This window comes from Echinops telfairi, unplaced genomic scaffold (genome assembly GCF_000313985.2).
Source record: "Echinops telfairi isolate 266 unplaced genomic scaffold, ASM31398v2 ScPeMD7_3509;HRSCAF=4178, whole genome shotgun sequence".
In the NCBI taxonomy this organism is placed as follows: Eukaryota; Metazoa; Chordata; class Mammalia; order Afrosoricida; family Tenrecidae; genus Echinops; species Echinops telfairi.
In genome coordinates, this window is record NW_022107407.1 from 2889500 (window position 1) to 2898217 (window position 8718).

The 8718-nt window shown below is 45.9% G+C and overlaps 1 pseudogene; it reads left to right on the forward strand.

Annotated features, from left to right (window-relative positions):
- The first annotated feature begins 2608 nt into the window (after window positions 1-2608).
- Window positions 2609-3226, forward strand: LOC101663226 (annotated as a pseudogene).
- The last annotated feature ends 5492 nt before the right edge of the window (window positions 3227-8718 follow it).

An 8718-nucleotide genomic window follows, 5' to 3' on the forward strand; every position in this document is an offset into this window, starting at 1 on the left:
CCAGGGAGGAGGTTATATGCAGATCCTTGTGATCAGTACCCCTTTCTACCCCTCTTTCCCTCCACCCTCCAGGTATCGCCACTCTCACCTCTGGTCCTGAAGGGATCATCTGTCCTGGACTCCCTTTGTTTCCAGTTCCTATCTGTACCAATGTACATCCTCTGGTCTAGCCAAATTGTAAGGTAGAATGGGGGTCATGATAGTGGGAGAGGGGAAGCATTTAAGAACTAGAGGAAAGTTGTATGTTTCATCATTGCTACCCTGCACCCTGACTGGCTCATCTCCTCCCCACAACCCTTCTGTAAGGGGGTGTCCAGATGCCTACAGATGGGCTTTGGATCTCGACTATGCACTCACCCTCATTTACAATGATATGATTTCTTGTTCTTTGGTGCCTGATACCTGATCCCTTTGACACATTGTGGTCACACGGGCTGGTGTGCTTCTTCTATGTGGGCTTTATTGCTTCTGAGCTAGATGGCCACTTGTTTATCTTCAAGCCTTTAAGACGCTAGATGCTATATCTTTTGATAGCTGGGCACCATCAGCTTTCTTCACACTTGCTTATGCACACATTTATCTTCAGCAATCGTGTCGGGAAGGTGTGCATCATGGAATGTCAATTTAATAGAACAAAGTGTTCTTGCATTGAGTACGTACTTGAGTGGATGTCAATGTCCATCTACCGCCTTGATACTAAACCTATAAATGTATGTACATAGATCTATTTCTCCACCATCGTATATAAATTTATTTACATATGTACGTGCTGTATATCTTCCAAAAGTAAATTTTTCTTTTGGAATGACAAGAACCTGAATTTGGGTAATATTTCTGGCAAGCCAACCCAGGAGAAGAGGGCGCTAGAGCAAGATAGCACTGTTGCTCACCATAATGGACATGAACCTGAGTCTTCACCTGGCAAGATGAGTGGCCTCCAACCCCCCTTGCAACTCTACATCTTTTGGCCTCAATGGTAAGAATCCAGCCAGATCCCAAAGATGAGAGAACCTCACTAGAGAATTTCAATAGTCTCTCTTTGGACTTGGCATCTATCTGTCTATTGTGTGGGATTTTCAATCTTCCCCTCCCCTAATTCAGTAAGGTCTGGATAGAATGGAATTTTCTTTGTGTGTGTATGACTGGCTTTCTCCAGTTTTCCTGTATCTTGACCTTGACCTTTGAAACTAGGTTGTTATTTTGAAGTTTAAAGGTTTTTCTCTTCTTTTGGCATCTGCTGAGAATGTTGTGAGTTTGAAGTGGAGATCAAAAATTGGATTTGAGTGCTCTAAAACAGATTTAGTTTGCTGTGGGCAAAAGCAGGTGGTAAATGTACTTAGCTTCAGTTCTGAAAAAAGTGAGCTAGCCCCTTTCCACAAGATGCCTACCACTGGGGTAGCACATGTGCAACTTTTCCAGGGTAAATAAGTCCCCGTTTTGAACATCACTTAAGATTTAAAAAAACACTTTCTACTTTCTTCCTTCTTCCACTAACGAATGGCTAATAGAACAGCCTATTAGCCTAATAGGACAGCCCTTTGTAAGTGTGCACTCATCATCTTAATTCGTGTGATAAGTCCGTCTAAAATAAAATGTTAACAAAAATATATGTTTTCCTTTTGGATGATAATTAGATGGCATATATATGGATACATTTTCCTTAAGAGATCAACTTTGATTTTGTAACAAATGCAGGCTTATAAGTCAAACTTTTTAAAACTTTAATACTATACAGATGAAGATAAATATATAACAAAGATATATAAAATATGTAATATATAATGTTAGGGTGCCGTGACCCCCTTTTCTGAGAGGATCCCAACACCACTGGCTTCTAGAAAGTAGTGGTGGTGTGCTGGCAACACAGACAGAAAGAGAGAATCTTTTAGCAATAAACTCAGGAAACACTGGGGACTGACCCCCAATGGGTCTACACTACTGAAAGCACAGAATTAGTGAGAAGAAGCCAGAGCTGGCAGGATCTTCTTACATGTCTGGACGCAGGGGACTGGGGGCGCTGTTAAAATCATGGCTGGGGGTTTTCAGAAAAAATAGTGGTTGTTCCTGGTTGCTTTGGACTCAAACAGTGGTTGCTTGTTGCCTGAGACCCCAGTATATCCTTACTTGGCAAGGCCCTGCAAGGGTGGGATGGGGAGGCTGGGTCAGGCTCATTTCTGATATTTGGTGACTGCATCTGGTGATTTATCAGTTAGACCTTTCAGGAGGTAGTCCCTGTCCTTGTCATATAAAATTTTGTGTGTGTATCTGTTTTGATTCTATATGGAACAAATTAAGTTTTATATATAACAACTTTAAGATAAGCTCTATAAGGTACTTGCTAATGTAAAATTGAGTTAACCAATGCTTGCTGTAATAGGAATTTCCTATCATTGTAAAGAAAAGATGTGTATATATTCAGGTCTGCTAAGTTACATGTGCATTTTTTTGTGATTAAAGGATTATTATAAGAGCTGTTAAAAACAATACAAAATTTGGTGCCTGGGAAGATGTAGCAGACTCTGCTTCAAACCACCCCTTTGCTTCCGGACTTCTCTGGGGCCAGCAGCCGCCCAACCAGGGGCCAGGCCCGCGGGCTCAGCCGATGACCATGGGCTCCGTGTCCAACCAGCAGTTTGCAGGTGGCTGCGCCAAGGCGGCGGAGGAGTCCCCGGAGGACTCGGACCGCGTGGTGGAGGAGACGCAGCTGCTGCACGGGGCCGGCATCTGGAAGTAGTTCAACGTGCGCATGGGGTTCGGCTTCCTGTCTATGACCACCCACGCTGGGGTCGCGCTCGACCCCCCTGTGGACGTCTTTGTGCACCAGAGTAAGCTGCACATGGAAGGCTTCCGGAGCCTAAAGGAGGGAGAAGCTGTGGAGTTCACCTTTAAGAAGTCTGCTAAGGGCCTGGCATCCAAAGAAGTCACCGGACCTGGTGGGGTGTTCTGTATTGGGAGTGAGAGGTGACCGAAGAGGAAGAACATGAAGAAGCGCAGGTCAAAGGGAGACAGATGCTACAACTGTGGAGGTCTATACCATCATGCCAAGGAATGCAAGCTGCCACCCCAGCCTAAGAAGTCTCACTTCTGCCAAAGCATCAGCCATATGGTAGCCTCTTGTCCAGTGAGGGGCCAGCAGGCCCCCAGCTCGCAGGGAAAGCCAGCTTACTTTCGGGAGGAAGAAGAAGAGCTTCCCAGCCCTGCCCTGCTCCCAGAGGCCCAGACTTGAGCCATCTGGACAGGAGCTGCCCTTTGGCTATCAGGAAACTTCAAGGAGCAGGCATCAATCGGCAGAGTGGAGAAAGTGGGATAGGGTGGGTAGGAGGCAGCTGGCACTGCCATAGTCTCATGCTGGGGCCCTTTGGGTGGGAAGGAGTGACGCAAAGGAAGCCCCACTAGACTTTATCCAAATGCAAGGGAGGGCTTTTAGGAGAAATCCCCCGAGTCTGCCTGCTTTATCTGAGGCTCTAGCCCTAGAATCCCTGGGTTTTGATAGTGACCAGGATGGGGCAATTTTGGTCGCAACCAAGAGCCAGTACATTCTGCGGGAGCCAATCTCTGGTGTAGGCCAGGTTTTTCCCATATTTTCTCTCCTCATTACCCACTCTTGGGACAAGGTTCTTCAAACCGCCCGAGCTGTAGGTTGTGATGATAGATAGGTGAAAGGGGGGTGGTTGGGGGACAGCTGCAGATCTGCTGCTCCTAAGCTCATTTCCACCTCATTCTGGGCCAATATGGTTTTATTTATTTGCTCCCTTGGGTAACTGCACCTTGGGTCCCACTTTCTCCAGAATGCCAACTGTACTAGCTGTGTGCAAATGACGTATCTTGTGCATTTTAACTTTTTTTTCCTTAATATAAATATTCTGTGTTTGTATTTTTGTATATGTTAATCTTAAGACCCTGGTTCCTGCACTGTGTTCTCAGGTATATGAGCAATCTCAGGGATAAGTTGGCGGCAGCTCCAGGTCTGCACGGCAGGAATAATTTTTGTTGTTTGATCACCTGAAACAACTACTAATTGGAATGTAGAGTCTATTGAACTACCTCATGTTTGCCAATCAGAGCTGGCTTTTCTGCCATAGTGTCCTCTTGAAGCCCCTCCGCCTTGGAAACAATGTGCCATGGGAGACTGGGTTTGTATTGGGTGCCCCCATGTCTTGATCTCCTTCTACTGAAAGATTGGGATGCTGACAGGAAGGTGGTGCAGAGAGGTTGGGAGAGGCTAGGCCAGGTGAAAGGCTCAGAGAGTAAGCCAAGGTTAGGTGAGAGTTGTGTATTAATGTAATGAGGTACTCTTTTACAAACTTTTAATCCTAGGGCACGGCACTCCATGCACCAGATCCATCCTTTCCTGGATGAGGCTAGTCCTTCCATGCACACTGGCGGTGGGGGGTGGGGTGGGGGTGGAAGTGTGCATGAAAACCTGAGATGGTGGCACAGGTTTGATACCCATCCTGTGCTGCCCAGGGAAGGCTTAAATGAAGCAAGGGCTAAAACCCTTGACCTTTAAATTCCAGACTTTTCCTGCTTGGCTTCCAGAGAGATCCAAGCAGGGGCTTCTTTGGGGTGCCCAAAGCGAGGGTCCTGACCTGCTGCCCCAGTAGATCTGCCTCACAGTAGCAAAGGAGGAAAGGGGGGCTCGATTCCAAGCTGTGAGACCACGGCAGACCTACCTCACTGTTGAAACGGGGCAAATGCAATAGAATGCAGTGGGTGATGTATGTCTGATCCTGGGTTTTTGTCTCCCCTCAATGCTGCCCTCTCTAGTTATTGCATTTGTCTGGGTATGTAGAACTTCACAAGTCACTTAGTTGGTGATTGCTATGTGGCTTAGTTTGTGTAAATAACGTGTTGGTCTTTCTCCATGTTCTCTTGGGATTTTTATTGTTTACAAACTTCTTTTGTACCGAAAGAAAAATAGCTAAAGCATCTTGGGCAGGAGGCTCTGAACCAGGCAAAGGGGTCTGAAATGAGCGTGGGAACCCTTATGTTGAAGGAGGTCTTGACCCATCCTTTCTTTGGTGCTCCCCTTCTCTTCCCAATCAGATCATCAGTCCTAAAAACCAGCTTCTATCCTACCCTACCTCCTCCTCAGTTCTCCCACCCTCACTCGCAAACCTCCAGAGACACACACTGAATTTTGTGGGTGTCTCCACAACGTCATGTTTTCCTTTAAAAACCCCGAAGAGGCTGGGAACAGTTGATCCCTCATTCCCAGCTTTCTGAGTCAAGACCAGTTCTTACTAGTTAGATCAGTGGTTCACAACCTGTGAGTCAGGGCCCCTCTGGGGGGGTCCAATGACCCTTTCACAGGGGTCATCCGATTCATAACAGTAGCAAAATTACAGTTATGAAGTAGCATTGAAAATAATTTTATGGTTGGGGGTCATCACAACATGAGGACCTGTGAGGGTGGTGGCATGAGGAAGGTTGAGAACCACTTTGTAAGATGGGCCAAAGTTACTCTCCAATCACAGGCTCAAAGGGTGGAGAGACACACCGGGCTTTCATGCAGACAGTGGGGGTAGGGACCACAAAAGGGAAAATGAATTTTCTAAATATTTCTAAATCACTTAGGAACTTTTTGCAGGTGCAAGAAACTCAGGTCGAAGTGGCCACAAGATTGTTTTCATAGGTGACGGACCAATGTAACTCCATGTTTACTGCTAGAAAACAAAGCTTTGTGTAAAATCTAGAATTCATGGGGAGGGAGGGTGGGCAGGCAGGGAGGAAAGTATATGCTTTTCTGTTCTTTCCCTAATCTCTTCACCTCATTCCTGACCTTCAGGAGGCGGAGCTCCCTTGGGCATTGGGGAGCCTTCCAGTTACTGGGGTGTGTGGGATGGTTGATTTCGCTGTAGCTTGACTTCCTTTCCATCTATTGTATCGTTTTGTAACACAGGCTGATTATTTTTGCCTTCCCCTGTCTTTTTCCCTGGGAAAATACAACGAATAAAGAATTGGTACTTTGGGGAAAAAAAGTTTTAAAAACACTTATGACATTAAATTTTGGTGGATTTAGCTGTAAAATGTAAAAAATGCTAGTGCATCTGTTGATTTCCTAGATTGAGGGCAATTGCAATCTCAAAGGTTTGGCCACCGAGAGACATATGAAGACTCCTCTTAACATTGGAATCAGACACTAGCCAAAAGTTGGCAAACCTGCTTATTGAAGGAGCCCTGCTGGTGCAGTGGTTTCACATTAGGCTGCTTACTGCATAGTCAGGAGTTCACACCATCAGCTGTCCCACAGAAGAAATATGAGGCTTTCTATTCCCAAAAAGTTAAAGTCTTGGAAACCTACAGGATCAGTTCTACTCTGTCCTATAGGATGAATCTGATTGATTTGATTGGAATCAGTTTGGTTTTTGGCTTGAGAGAGCCTACCTATGTTATGCAGTTTATAACTTATAGCTTTGGACCTTCAAGTCTCTCACAAGATGTTACATAATAATCATACTATCAACTAACATAGCAATGGCAGATGACATTCAGGCCAGATTCAGAAGAGGACATGGAGCAAGGGATATCATTCCTGATTTCAGATGGATCTTGGCTGAAATCAAAGAATGCCAGAAAGATGTTTGCTTATATTTCCTTAAATATGCAAAAGTGTTCATCTGTGTGGACCATAATGAACTGTGGATAAACTTCAGAAGAATGGGCATTCCAGAACACTTCATTGTGCTCATGAGAAATTTGCACATGGATCAAAAGTCAGTTGTGCAAACAGAACAAGGGAATACTGCATGATTTAAAATCAGGAAAGGGGAAGATTGCGACAGAGTGACACATACCAGAGGAACTCCGCAGAATCCAACCCAGGAGAATTGCTTAGAGGGAACTTTAACACAACTGGAACGCAGGAGGAGCATCATAAAGATAAGTAGGCACAGAGCCTGAGGGGCTTGGGGCTTTTGGCTTAACTCAGTGGAAGCCGGCTGGGGCTTGACCTTGGCCCTGCCACTATCTCTGCTGGAGCGAGGACCATTTGGAACCTGTAGGGGTATTTGGTCTCAACACAGCCACAGTTTACCCCCTCCAGCCTCAGGGCAAGAACTGGACCCTTGCAGCTCCATGGGCAGAGATCGGGGTTCAGCTACAGTGAAGCTTTTATATCTCTGCTCTCTGTTCTCCCACAGTCTGGGACCCCTGCACAGGACCTTTTTCTGGGCACAGCCACAGCTTGCCACCACTGCCTCAGGGCAGGGACTAAACCCTCTCAACTCCACAGGCAGGGATCAGTGATTGGGTTCAGCTACATTGTTGCTTCTATTTACGTCTCTGCTCTCTGTCTGCCACCCCCCTCCCCTCAATGGTCTCTTGAGGGCTGCGCAGGGGCTTTTTCTCGGCTCAACTGCGGCAACTGCAGCTTGCCGCCACCGCCTCAGGGTAGGGACTAAACTCTTGCAGCTCCACTGATGGGGAGTGGGACTTAACTACATAGTTGATTTTCTTTCCCTCTCTCCCATATATTCCCCGCACAGTCTAAACGGTCTTATTTCTTAATTTTTTTCTTTCCCCTCTGTCTCTTTCCTATTCTCTCAGGCTCCACTGCTGCTGACATCCAGACCACTCCCAGCAGCCTTGGGCACTTATGCCTGTACCACACCCAGCTAGGTGAGTTCCAACACGTGTAGCTAGCCCCACCCTGTGTAGCTAGCCCGAGGCTAGGGAAAGCCCTGATTCACCACCAGAGGATACTCTGCCCAACTTCTGACTGGGGAATTCCTGCCTGTGTACTTGGGGGCATAAGGCAGCATGGCCAAAACTCATCAACATTACAAGCTTCTGAAGGAACCTCTGCCCAACATCCGCAACACCAAAGCAGGCAACCCACCAGCCTACTGGAGCACGCCCCTGATAGGGAAGCCACGGGAAGATAAAGGGGTAGGTTAATCTCATAGTAATAATTAGCTGTGCAGTTCAAAGAAGCATTCCTACAAGTCTCCTAGAGAGAGTCAGTGCTCTTAGATTCCCTAGAAAATGGCACCTGGCTCCTCTAAAACAATGCGATGCTAACAGAAATCAGCCCCAACCACCTCAACAACAACAACAACAACAAAAAACAGGAGAAACAAAAGGCAATGGCAGAAGATATCCCGAACATAACAACCTACATAGAAGAAGCAGACATTGAGCTGGCACAGAAAGGAATTTTCAGAATTCTGCTTGGAGCCATACAGAAAAAGGATGAAATGATAGAGGAGATAAAGGCCATACACCAAAGGGAAAAACAGGAGCTTAGGAAGGAGATAACAAAAACCAAAAGCAGAAACACAGAGCTGGATAATCGACTGGAGGAATCAGAGAAATGCATCAGTGACTTGGAGGACAGCCAAGCAGACTTCAACAAACGTGAAGAGACATCGAAAGTATTCGCCTGGGGAAGGAAGAGGTGAAACTATCATTATTTGCAGATGATATGATTTTATATATGGAAAATCCCAAAAGTTCCACAAGGGGAGTTGTGTAAGCAATAGAGTTTGGCAGTGTGGCAGGATACAAGATCAACAAACAGAAGTCCATCAGACTGCTATACACATTGGATAAGACCACAGAAGAGGAGATCACAATAGCCAAATACAAATAGAAATATCTAAGGATATACCTGACTAAAAGAACAAAATATCTATATGGGGAAAACTACAGAACAGTACTACAAGAAACGAAGGGCGACCTCAACAAACGGAAGAATATCTCATGCTCGTGGATTGG